General features: G+C 28.0%; 1 protein-coding gene across 5 annotated transcripts in view; it reads left to right on the forward strand.

Annotated features, from left to right (window-relative positions):
- The window catches only part of LOC127072321 (SH3 and multiple ankyrin repeat domains protein 2), a 133,101-nt gene that overhangs the window by 39,162 nt on the left and 80,373 nt on the right, over positions 1 to 13,566 (forward strand). For all 5 annotated transcript variants that reach the window (XM_051012649.1, XM_051012648.1, XM_051012651.1 and 2 more), the window contains exon 2: positions 10,731 to 10,793. The gene's annotated coding sequence lies outside the window, so the exon portion shown is untranslated. The remainder of the gene's footprint in view (positions 1 to 10,730; positions 10,794 to 13,566) is intronic.

A 13,566-nucleotide genomic window follows, 5' to 3' on the forward strand; every position in this document is an offset into this window, starting at 1 on the left:
AAAAAAAAAAAAGAAAAAAAATACTAACGAGTATTTAATTTTTGATTTTGATACAATTGTCGATTGATCGATGAGATTCCTTTTAGAGAGTTTTGTGTCGAAATTGAAAGTAGGACGACGTAGGATTGCTGTCTAATTTCTATGTAAATTTTTTTCGATGTAAATGAGGCACCCTTTTAAGTTGCCCTGTAGTACGGTATCGTTGTGGTACATGGATCATTAACTATGGTTGACTGGTGGTTATGGTGTCTTGTATATATGTACGTGACTGGTATGTAATCATTCCGCGGCACGGCTAAAGTTAAAGGAAACATTCATTTTGGAGTTTCTGTTCACCCGTTAGATAATATTACTGACACAAACGTGATTGTCATGTTCGAGGTATATAAAGGAAGGATAGGACATGCTCTTCGTAATATGTGCTGGCACACGTGTCAGACCTTTTTCTTTTCTTTCTTTCTTTTTTTTTTTTTAAATCTTAGCTTCAGTTCGTTCCACGTTTTAGAATGAGTGGATAGATGAGGGTGAGGAGAGGGGAAAGCCATAAAAAGGAAGTATTCAAAAGTACCGCTTTGCAAGGTCGAAATAAAAAATCATTTTGAAAATATAATACTGGTACTATATATTTTAAGTTTGGATTCGTTTCTTTTTTTTTTGTTTTTTTATTTTTTATTTATTTTTGAGAAATCGTTTCGTTTACTTGGTTACGAATACTTGGTAAAAATTTGAGTACAAAATTTCTGTTTTCTTTTTTTATTCTTTACAATGGATGGAATTAAAGGATCAGGATTAGAATTAAGATCTTAAAGGATTTAACCAGCTTGGTTTCTACAGAGTTTTCAATCTTTCATTGTTCTTCCTAGCTAGGTAATTGGGAAGTTCTCTGTAGGGAAAGAGAAAGAGAGAGAGAGAATCGATCGATCGATCGATCGCTATCATGGCTTACGACGACAACGTCCTGTGTAAGGACCTTGGAATTCCGTGAATTCCTACTGTACCGTTTGGCGCACCCCTTACATAGACAAATTTTTTTTTTGATACCTCACTGCCTTCTCTATCACTTCACCAGCGCGAATCGTACAAAAGAATCTTTCGAATTTTATTAAAAAAATCTCTAGAAAATACTAAAACTTAAAAAAAAAAAAAACAAAAAAACGGAAAAGAAAATCTCGATAGATGAAAAGAGAAAAAGAAAATTTTGAAAGTTTCTACAAAAAAAAAAAGAAAAATAATTTTAAAGTACCTAAAATCGCCAGAATTATCTGCAAAATTTTTTTTTTTAATATTTAGAAAGAATAGAAAAAAGAAAAGAAGAAAAAAAAGAAACTAATGAGTCGAGAAAAAATTGGTATTAAATCGATACTGCAATTATTACTAGCATGATTAAAATATTTCAATAAAATTCTTTGTGTCCCTCGTTCTACGCCAATGTATCAGGTACGTACTTAACCTAACAAAGTACCCTGACTATTCATATGACCAAAGATAAATCTTTAATATCTTAAAATTAATTAATGATCAATTATTATTTGATTAATGATATTAATCTAATTATTAATAATATGTATGATATATATATATATATACATATGATAATGATGATGATGCAATTATTAATTATTCATAATCAATGATCCAATTAGAGATACGTTGACATTATTTATTCTTTATTATAAACACATAAAACACAGAAAAAGATATAGGGAGAGAGAGAGAGAGAGAGAGAGAGAGAGAGAGAGAGAGAGAGAGAGAGAGTATATTTTATAAGTTAAAATTTTCTTTTTATATTTTTTATTTTAATCATTGACGTCATCAGAACAATGGCGGTCGAACAGTACGGAAATAAAACAGATGATACAAGATCGGATAGCGATGTTACATTAGCCTAATAGGGTGTGTGTTAGACTTACAGGTTGATCTTACGATCTATGATGATCTATGATCGAAACATCAAGCTCGTCAGCTTGTTCGTTCGTTCATTCAGTAGATAGATAACACGTGAATCGTATGGATCATCGTTGATCAAGATTATGCCTGGGAATACATAGTTCTTGCTTTCATTCGTGATTCTAAACTGGAACCATAATCACACGTATATACTAAATACTATTTGTTTCTGTATGTATGTGTGATGAAATAAACACGAGTATATTGCAAAATTTTAATCATTATTATCGAAATAAAATCGAACGATTGGTTTGCAATTAATAATAATTAAAAGATTAATCATTAATCATTAAAATTTATTCGTGAGAATTTTGTATCGATTGTATTTGCTTCAATCAAAATCTATAGAAATAACAATAACAATAACAACAACAACAACAATAACAACAACAACAACAACAACAACAATAATAATTGATAGGAGAAAATGATAAATGATAAATAATAAATAACGAATGAATCGTTAATCGGTAGAATTAGATATATTATAATATATAGAGATAATTTAAATTAATTTGAAAAATTATGAAAAAAAATTAATCGATTGAATTGTTACGATAATAGAGTGAAAGGTGATATAAACGATTAAAATTCCTTTCTTTCGTTCGATATAGTCCTGTTTTTATCTTTTATATTCTTTATTACGCATATATATATATATATATAGGAAGACAGATGCAGAAGAGATAAGAAGAGCTCTCGTGAGTTCGGTCTAAAGAAAATAGTCGCTGAGATTAATAGTCTTAAAGATTCTGAGGAAGATAGAAAAAGACAGAAATTTATATATATATATATATAATAGGATAGGATTCCCAACACTTTCACCAAATACTACATGTAACAACATTGCTAATTGCTTTCACATATTAATTTCTTCTTTTTCTTTTTGTTAATTAATCCTCCATCTTACTTAAGGAATATTGTCAATTAAAAAAATAAGAAAGTGCCGGAAGCTAGTTGGCATTTTAATCTGAACATCATCATATTCCTCTCTTTCTCTTCCTTTCTTTTTTTCTAATTGTTTCGGAAAGTTTATTCAATTTTTCACTTTTATCTATTGATATATATTTCTTTCGTCACAAATTTTTGTTTTTTTTTTTATTTATTTATATATCTTCTTCATATCGTTCTTGATTTTTCTGTTTCTTTCTACATACATAAAAAGAATCGTGTCAATTATCGGCGATTGTTAAAAAATAAATCGTCAATAATTTTCTCTCATTTGGATTTTTCGATCGAGCTATTTTCTTTTTTTCTCATTTTGTTTGTTTTATTTTTTTCATTTCTTAAAGAGTTCAACATGGTTCGACTTTTGACGATTTGAAAAAAGACAAAGAATTAAAAAAGAATTAAAGAAGAAAATGAAACAAAGTTTCAAAACGAGTTCGAGTGTATCGAATTCAGTTTTCGAAATAGTAATAGAGAATTTTTGGATCACCTTGAGAATTTTGGCCCACTTTATTGGAACTTTTGTTGGCCCTCGTTATAACCACCCTCTCTCCTCACCATCTCTTCTACTCAACCTATTTAACAGTCCAAAAGAAAGAGAATTAAAAGAAACAAAAAATGAATAAAATGTATAGGAAGTAGTAATCGATATTTAAAAAAAAAAAAAAAGAAATAAATAATAATAAGTCTGTGCTATTAAACGATCGAAAGATAACAAGAATGACCCAGTAAAATCGAACGAGTGTCTCTTTCTCTCTTTTGTGTTGAAACGAGCTATAATTATACGGAGACGATCGGTATTCGACCGAATTGATTAATTAGAATATTTGCATTCTCGAATACATTTTTATTCAGTCGTATCGTGTATAAATAATCAGTTGATTTTATTTACTTATTCATATATATATATATATGTATATATATTTTAACTTTTCATATTAGTATCGTAATGTTTGAAGCAAAATAAACAAGATAGTAACAATGATAACAATTTAATAATTTTATTGATTAATAAAATTGTCGAATAAAAAAAAAGTAATAGAGATAAATTTTTTTTTTTTTTTTTTATTATCTTTGGTATATATAATCCATTGGTATATATAAAATCGATATGAGTTCTCATAAAATTTATACACACGCGCACGCACGCGCGTATATAAAATTTATATTATATTAAATTATATTGTAAAATTTATACTAATGTTATATAAAATATATATATTTATATTTATACATATACATACACGTATAAATATATATATATATATATATATATATATATATATATATATATAAATTACTGAAATTAATAATTATCGCTTAATAACATTTGTAGAAAATTTTTATTACGATGAAGCAAGCTTTATAAACGTGTTCGTGAGAGAAAGAAAGAGATATAAAAAGATAAAGAGATCAAGCTAGAGAGAGAGAGAGAGAGAGAGAGAGAGATACAGAATGTTACTAAATCTAAAATAAACCAACCCCTCTCTCTCTCTCTCTCTCAATCTATATCTACATCTATCTATCTATCTATCTATATTTATTTATCTATCTATCTATCTATCTATCTATCTCTTTCTCTCTGAAAGATATAAAAGAGAATACTCATCATCCTCGACCTCTCATATATAAACACGAGCTTACACCGTCACGATTATTTATTATCCTCTTTAACAAGAACTTTGCACAGATCGTTGAGCGACTCACGGGAGTACAAAAGTATCGATTTTGTATCGTCGGTAACTGGCAGAATATAAAAGAGGCGGATAACCGTTTGTTGTAGAATCGACGTAAAAAGGGAGGAAAGAGTAATAATAATAATAATAATGATAATAATGATAATAATAATAATAATAATAATAATAATAATAATAATAATAATAATAATAATAAAAAGAAAGATAACAAGCAGTACACAGGTAACACGTATCTAGATACAAAGATAACAAAATCTTATTCGTTAGAATAAAATAAAATATATTACATTTATACTCTCCCAATTTTTTTTTGTATTTATTTCTTTTTTATTTAATTCATAACCACATACATATATGTCATTATCGTCTCCAGATTTAACTCTTATCAAGAAATAGAAATAGATTCCTGTATTTATGGTACTTAAATCGATCGGATAAGGTATCTATTTTTGTTATAATATTAGAAAAAGAAGAAATAAAATAAAAGAGAGTTGAACATTCGTCAAAATAAACATTCTCTCTCTCTCTCTCTCTCTCTCTTTCTCCTTCTTTTTATTTTCTTTTGGATAGATTATTGTCTTGCTAGGAGAGTGTCGAGCACGATTGACACGTATTGCTGACACGGACAATGTCGGTACCTTGAAAAATGTCAAGTGCATGCACAGTGTGAGTCCAAGAGAGTCGAGTCAAGTCGTTTATCTTCGTCTTTCTCTTTCTTTCTCTCTCTTTCTTTCTCTTACTCATCGATCGCCACCTTCTTAGAATTCTTAGGTGCACGCAAAAGCATCTCTCTCTCTCTCTCTCTTTCTTTCTTTATAGCTTAACTCTGAAAAGAGATACAATAGTCTCCTCCTCCTCTTCTTCTTCTTCTTCACCTACCAACCACCACCCACCCACCTCCTCCACCTCCTCCTCCTCCTCCTCCTCCTCCTCCTCCTCCTCCTCCTCCTTCTTCTTCTTCTTCTTCTTCTTCTTCTTCTTCTTTCTCTTCATGTACGGATACCGCCTCAGTAAATGGTTCAAGGCCGATCTACTAACGCGTAACTATTACTATAGCCTACTCGTGTCTCTCTTTATCGATGTTAATTAAATACTTGAACGGTGCATGAGAGCGTAACAACACGTCTGACGTAGTTCTACCTTATCTACCTATATATATATATATATATAATATAAATATATATATGTATGTATGTATATATGTATGTATGTGTGTAATGTTTGTTATATATATATCTTTTTCTTATTTGTTTTATATTATATTGATATATTGCGATCAGTGCTTAAATATTTTTTATTGTATTTTATATTTTTGAATTCTTTTTTTTTATATATTTATATATCTTCACATTTTTCAATCTTTCATTTATTTTTGTTCTGTTTTTATCGTATCATATCTTTTTCATTTTCTTTTATTGGCATCATATATTTCTCCATTTTGTTTTTATTCTATCAATGTTTTTCACACACACACATATTTTTTTTATTGCATCCATATATCTCTTCCTTATTTTATTTTACTCTAAAAATCTCTGTATATATATATTTCCCATTTATTTTTTATTTTCATATCCATTTTCTTTTATATATAATTTTTATATACGCATTACAGTTTCTTTCTCTACTTCTTTAATTTATTTATTTGAAAATCTTTTTTAAATCTTCTCTTTTTTTTTGTTTTTTAATACATATAAAAATTCACTCCTTTTTCTTTCTTTTTTACTTACATCTTATTTAGATTTGATAAAAAGAAAAAAGTATACGTATGCACTTTTCTTTTTTCTTTATTTCAGTCTGATACAAAATAATTTTTAATTCTGTTATATGATCGTCCTAGTTAAAATGCCGTGTAATCTCTTAATCATAACTTCAAAGATATAAAACAGAAGTATATATATGTATGTACATACATAGATATGTACGTAACACTTTCAGATATCGTGCGTGACTGCGAACACGTAATACTTCAACCACAATAGTGGTGTTTTCTCGAACACCTTGTATATATCTATCTATCTATAATATATATATATATATGTGTGTGTGTGTACATAGAAAATAGTTTAGTGGTTATCATGAAACAATTACACGAGTTCCCTTTTTTCTTTTTTTCTCAAGTTTATCTCTCTTTATCTTGTCAAGAAAACTACTTTACTATATGTTACAATACTAATCATTACACAGATCATTTATACAAAATTTCATAGAAATCTTTTTTAAGTATCATATATTTCGTAATTTATTTATAAATAACTTTTTTTATTTCGCATTATCATCGTTAGCATCGTTATTGAAATTTTGTATAACTCTCTGCTCGTTGTATATTTTCAATATCTTTTTTTCCTTTTTATCGAAATAAATTTATATATTTTTTTAATTAAAAAAAGAAATAATAAAAAAATAATAAAAAAGTGAACACATTTTATCAATAATATATATATGTTTGTATATACAATACAGACTTATCGTCACTGGATCTCAATTATTATAAAAGATAAAATAAAAAAAAAAAAAAAGAACGAACTTCGATAAAAAGATCTCTCACAAAATAATTACAAAAATCAAAGATCACTTAATCGTAAGATCTGAATAGATTAGATATTCGTACGCATTATTTTTATTTTTATTATAACTATTATGCTGATGATTATTATTATTATTGCACTTTACGATAGTTAGATCGTACACAACAATGTTACCATCACCACTATCACTATCATCATCATCATGATCATGATCATCACATATACAAGAACATAAAACTTCAACATGCACATACACATATACATATCTACATAACTACATACATATAAACGTTGGACACGTATATAAATTATGTGAAACACTATGAAACATATCGGTTAATCTTTATATACTCGAACACACACATACATACATTTCCATACATATATATATATTTCTAACATTGAACATTATGGTTATATGAAAAGTGAAGTACCGAACGTTAACAAATCAATCATATTTAATGGTTCAATTACTGAGTATCCTTGTGGATAATAACAAACGAAGTAGAAGGAGGTAAATTCTATTTAAAAAAAAAAAAATAAGGGATCGGGTAATCGGGGGTGGGGGTTGAGGTGGCAAGAGGGTGAGGTATAAATATATATCGAAGGACGTGTTTTGTTAATATCGTCACGATTATATATATATATATAATATATATATATATATATATATATATATATATATATATATATATATATATATGTAGGTATATGTACAACAATGGAGGTTGATACTATGTGCAGACGGCAGATGGTTAATCATTGTCGGTGGATGACCGTCGAAGGTCATGAAACGGCCGCGTCGGTTGGATTATATTAAAGGTTACAACATGATTGCACCCTCGTACGGGACAAAAACGATTCGTATTATCGAAACCTTCATTGTGATGTATGTATCCCGATAAAGTATCATCGATTTAATATTTATTTTTATTTATTTATTTTTTCTTTTTAATAAATTTTGTTTACCGTCAGTTCAACCCCTCTGCTTCGACAGGACGAAATGTATAAAGGGAATATTCGATAATTAAAAAAAAAAAAATATGTGTGCATTTTTTGTATGGGTATATTCATTATTATTGATTGATCTTAATGAAATAATTATTTGTAATTTTTTTTTTTTTTTTAATATATTATACGTATATGTTTATTTAATTTTTGTTTCAGAATTATGTTCAATGCAAAAGAGTGTACGTGTGTGTGGGTGTGGGTACTGTTTGTATATAAAATTCAGATAAAAAAGTTTCGATTATGAAGAATATTAAATATTGAAGTTTTATATATTGATTAAAATGAATTCTATAAGATTATTTACAATTGAAAAATTAATACAATTTAAAGTACCTTCACTTTTGAAAATTATATTCAATGCAATTAAAAACAAAAATAATATATATATACATCTATGCATATTTTATGAAACTCAAATGAAAAGAATTTTAATTTAAAATATATATATATATATATATATATATATATATATATATATAATTTAAAAATTTTTTATCTTTCTCGTACACAGTATCTCTCTCTCTCTCTTTCTTTTTCTTTCTTACAATTCGATCCTAATGATCGTAACATCGAAAGATTGATATAATCGATGGCAAATCTTTCTCGATTTTTTTTTTGTCGTTGTCTTCTTTTCGAGGGTTTCTTTTCTTTTTTTTTTTTCTTTTGGTTTTAAGAAAGCGATTGGTTGGATATTTCGAAAATGATTATTCGAGGACGATTTTCTGCACGATTTTTCGTCGAATTAAACCCCCGACGCCTGTGTGGTCTCCTTTCAGCACGCACGAATTCGACAGACATTTTGTTTCCTTTTTTATCTTTTTTTTTTTTTTAATCATTTTCTTTTTTAAAGAATAATAAGAGAGAAAGAGAGAGACAAATTTCGTTTCGTCTCAACACGGAATATTTTTACGTCGGAAAAAGAAGTGCGAAATTGAATTGTATTTATTTATTTGTTTGTTTATTCATTCATTCATTCATTCATTCATTCATTCATTTATTTATTTTTCAATTTTTCTGCTAACATCGTTGTTACATTAAATTGATAAATAAATTAATAAATAAAAAAGTATGGTCAATCCGTCGAAATTAATCAATAGATTTGCACGATCTAATATTAAACGTTTTAATTAATTCTTTTCCTCTAAAAAGAAATATTATCCGATTCAAAATTTCTATTTCAAAAAATAAAAAGGAAAGAAAAAATGAGAGGAAGAGTCAGACGAGCAAACATGCAGAGACAGAGAGACAAACGAAAGAAAGGATCTGATTTTTATTTGCGAGTGAAAGTTCCAATAAAAATTTCCAACGATCCAATAAAATTAATTTAAAAAAAAAAAGGAACAAAAAGAAAAGAAAAGAAAAGAAAAAATATGAAAGTTGTTATCAGAGTGTATGAGTCTATGGGAAAATGAAGTTAGAACAATGTTTGTTGAATATTCTAATTGTAAATAGAACTTTGTAACAGACTGTTTACTGTATACCATTAAAGTATTAGTAGTAGTAATAATAGTAGTAGTAGTAGTCGTATCACTATTAAAGTTTACACGTATCTATTAGGAAGTTTAAGTTACCCTTAGAGTAACAGTAACGTAACATGTAAGAGTTTGTAAAGTAATATATACACACATATTAGTTTATCAACCACAATATGTATATATATATATATGTGTGTGTATGTGTGTATAGGTATATATATTATATATTTTTCTCTGTTAATCAGCTTGGTTTGTAAACCACCCTCAACTCCCACCACCCACTTGCCCACCCTATAAACGGATTAGAATGAAAACATGTTTGCGAGCTTTTACTCGACTATATATATATACTGTGACTAACATATGTATATTTATCCATGTATTTGGCATATATACATATACACGTATTATATATATATATATATTTAAGTAAAACTTAATAGTTTATTGATTGCCTCGTTATGGCTTCACGTATATATATGTAATGTTATTAGAGATAAAACGTTGAATGTTATTCAATAATAAATGTTCTATAATCTCTTGATTTATTTATAATCTTTGTCTTCATTTATTATTAACTTTCTCGTTATTATCATTTATAAATTTTCATACACACACATATATATATGTGTTGTTGTTATTATTATTTTAATTAAAATCGATATTTTAGAAATATGATTATAGTAAGTAATTTTGATTTGTTTAATTTATATGATCAATAAAATATTATTATCATCATCAATATTAATAATAATAATAACAATAACAATAACAATAACAATAATAATAATATTTATTTGATTGTTAATCGAATATATACATCTTACATATATATATATATATGTGTTTGTGTACTCGTTTGTTTAAAATTTTATTGAATCGACAAGTTTTTATTATAAGAAAGAAAGAGTGATCGAACGAATGAAAAAGAGACAGAGACAGAGAAAGAGAAAGAGAGAGAGAGAGATACTTTATTGCCGATAAAGTCTAACGGTAAAATTAAAAGGTGGTGGTGGAGACAGTGGTGGTGAAGAGGAGGGTGGAGTGGGGTGGAGTTTGAAGAGAGAAGGAGGAGAAAAAAAAAAGAAATAAAACTCGAGAGAGTTGGTTTTTTTCCTTTGTTGCAGATGCTGCGGTCGGACAGAGTACCATCCTCTGCATCTGGGCGGCAAGATTGCACTCCGATTATGGTGAGTTAATCCCCCCTCTTCAAATAAATTATTTATGATGGTCGAACGTATCTCGAACGTACGATATTCGATTTATCTCGACCACGTATCACGAAACTTTTTCTACGAATTCCGAATTTCTACCGTCGGCAAAGGTTATAAATATTCGCTCGAAAACAGTACGATAACAAAATAAACAAAATAAAACGAAATCGAAATGATATAAAAATAAAATCAAAAAAACAAATAAATAAAAAGAGAAAAACAGAGGGAAAACATAGGGAGAAAGAAAATAAAAATTATTCGCTTGCTCGATTCAATTATTTAACAAATTTCTTTAAATCGATTAATTTTTATTCGTTTATTTTAGTTTTTTATTTTTCTTTTCCTTGTTTTAATTTAACAATCCCTTTTAAAGGAATTAGAATTAGATTTTGACAATAGAATAAATATCGAATGACCACTATCTCCTCGTCCACGAGCTACCATTAACTTATCTCGAGCGACACAACAACAAAAAAATAAAAAAGAATTTTGTTATAAAACTTATATTTTATAAATAATTAACGCAACTAAAGAATCAAAATCGACGAGTTACGAATGAAAAAGCACGATATGTACATATACACATTAAACCTTAATTTTCTTCTTCCTTATTCCAATCGCGATATACTTATTTAAATTTTCTTTTCTTTTAAAAAATAAAAAAAAAAAATTCATAATTAATCTTTGCTCCTCTGAACGAACAAAAAACAAAAAAAAAAAGAAAAGATCGAAAAGAAAAATAACACGTACGAAAAATAACAATAACAAATTTATTTACTCCTACGAATTATTATTAATCCTGATAGTATAGTACTTGACAGCAATTGCTTGAAAGATAAATAGATACAGAGAAAGAGAGAGAGAGAGAGAAAGAGAGAAAGAGAGAAACAGAAAGAGACAGAAATAGTTGAGTGGGAGTAGGGAGGTGAAGGTAGTAGGGTCGATACGAGGGAATGAGCGTTAACGGAAGAATCATTGGCTGGTTTCCGGTTTAAAACCGTTTTGCCCTTGGCTTGGTAAATGGCCGACAAAACTCATCTTTCCCCATATCGTTCCTGAGACCCCCATTACGATCCTCGACTTTTTGATTCTCGATCCCTTAGGTACGACTGGTGATAGCCAGTTTTACCCTCGAGAACTAAACAAAGATAGGGAGATAGAGTGATAGAGAGATAGAAAGAGAAAGAGAGAGAGAGAGAGGGGTGATTCTTTTGATCTGGAAACAAAAGGAACACCCTTTTACCAACGATAACACCAAAAGCATGCCGTTGCTTGGTAACACGAAACGATCGTAGGACACGATACTCTTTCAACCCTTAGCAATTGTAGATTTTTTTTTTTTTTTTTTATGATCAAGTGTGTACTTCTTTTTTTAAATAGCTTTAACTTTATATTTTTCATTCGTTCTTCGCGAGTATGAAATTATTCACCTCTGATCGAGCGATTTAGGGATTTGTTTTTTCTTTTTCTTTTTCTTTTTTTTTTTTAACATATATATATATATGTTTTATATGTTATAGAGGGTAGTTATTTGGTTAATGGTATTTTAATAGATCATTTTGTTAGAATTATTAATGGTTTATGACAGTGAGTATTTTTTTTTCTTTTTTTTTAAATACCTTTTAGCCTTCTCAACCTACATTATACTTTTTTGTATCTGTCACGTTTCACGAATAAAAAATTATTCATCCTGATTTAGCAATCTAGTCCTTTTTTTTTTTTTTTAACATACACCTACACGCGGAGGATGGATTTAGTTAATTGGTTTTTAATCGAGAATTTTGTTTAGAATTGATTAATCGTTTACAAAGGTATCTTATTTATTTAGTTTGTTTCTTTTTGGAAAGAAAAAGATTTTAATCCAATTCTAATTCTAATTCTAAATGGTCGTTCTAATTCACTCGTTTGGTATCATTCTGTCCGATATTTCAAGCAGTCGCGATCAAGCAGATTGTAATCCTGTAACTGTAATAATAACCTCAGCTACGTCATTCAAACCGGTAATTACCAAGGTCACCACCAAAGTCACCAATTCAGCGAGAACTTATTATTCGCGATGTAATCAGAATCGTGTCGTAACAGATATGCTAACACAAAGTTACAATTCAATTATAGAAGACGGTCGTAATAATTTCGTAATTCAAAATCAATCGGAATGTAAACAGGATTAATTTGTTAATTCCATAATCAATCTCAATTAATAATCTCAGTTTTAATTCGTTTACGATATTATTAACTATACGTACAGAAATAATAATAATAATAATAATAATAATAATAATAATAATAATAATAATAATAATAACAATTACAGTCGACTTTCAGTAATTAATTCGAATATAACATAATACAGAAATGATTTACAGTTACAATTTGATCGTAAAGTCAGAGAAACATTTTTCAACTTTTCTTTTTACAAAAATTTTATTCAAAACTCCGATCATTTAATTTTCATCCTTTTCTTTTTCTAAAATATAACTTCGTATTATTCAAAAACAGTCATAAAACACAGATTAATCCCTGTATATCAAATATAATAACATCATTTTTCATCGTCAAACTTTGGTAATTTCTAATCAACAAAAATCGTGCAACCAACTACAGCGCACGTTTACATTTCTAACAAAATTACGTCGTTACATCGTACCCAGTTTATTTCTAACGACAGTTTCATATTCCGCATGTGAAAGAAAAATAAAAAATGTAAAAAAATCGATCGTCTTTAGAGTCATCTGATGTAAAAACAGCT

Source organism: Vespula vulgaris, chromosome 25 (genome assembly GCF_905475345.1).
Source record: "Vespula vulgaris chromosome 25, iyVesVulg1.1, whole genome shotgun sequence".
NCBI lineage: Eukaryota > Metazoa > Arthropoda > Insecta > Hymenoptera > Vespidae > Vespula > Vespula vulgaris.